The sequence below is a fragment of the Nematolebias whitei genome, chromosome 1, assembly GCF_014905685.2.
Source record: "Nematolebias whitei isolate Nwh7 chromosome 1, NemWhi1, whole genome shotgun sequence".
In the NCBI taxonomy this organism is placed as follows: Eukaryota; Metazoa; Chordata; class Actinopteri; order Cyprinodontiformes; family Rivulidae; genus Nematolebias; species Nematolebias whitei.
Genome location: NC_056498.1, coordinates 45,041,940 through 45,042,402, shown reverse-complemented (window position 1 = coordinate 45,042,402; position 463 = coordinate 45,041,940). Strand labels below are relative to the sequence as shown.

Sequence of the window (463 nt, the reverse complement as noted above, 5' to 3'; positions counted from 1 at the left end):
GTACTCAATCTGAGTACTTTAAATACTACACACTGTACTCAATCTGAATACTTTAAATCCCACACACTGTACTCCGTCTGAGTACTTTAAGTACTACACACTGTACTCAGTCTGAGTACTTTAAATACTACACACTGTACTCAGTCTGAGTACTTTAAATACTACACACTGTACTCAGTCTGAGTATTTTAAATACTACACACTGTACTCAGTCTGAGTACTTTAAATACTACACACTGTACTCAGTCTGAGTACTTTAAATCCCACACACTGTACTCAGTCTGAGTACTTTAAATACTACACACTGTACTCAGTCTGAGTACTTTAAATACTACACACTGTACTCAATCTGAGTACTTTAAATACTACACACTGTACTCAATCTGAGTATTTTAAATACTACACACTGTACTCAGTCTGAGTACTTTAAATACTACACACTGTACTCAATCTGAGTACTTTA

General features: G+C 35.0%; 2 protein-coding genes across 2 annotated transcripts in view; both read left to right on the top strand.

The window, feature by feature from the left end:
• LOC119421085 overlaps positions 1–463 on the top strand; it is a gene marked incomplete at its 3' end in the record, with an annotated part of 641,076 nt that overhangs the window by 445,667 nt on the left and 194,946 nt on the right.
• The window catches only part of ide (insulin-degrading enzyme), a 30,467-nt gene that overhangs the window by 24,474 nt on the left and 5,530 nt on the right, over positions 1–463 (top strand). The window lies entirely within an intron of this gene.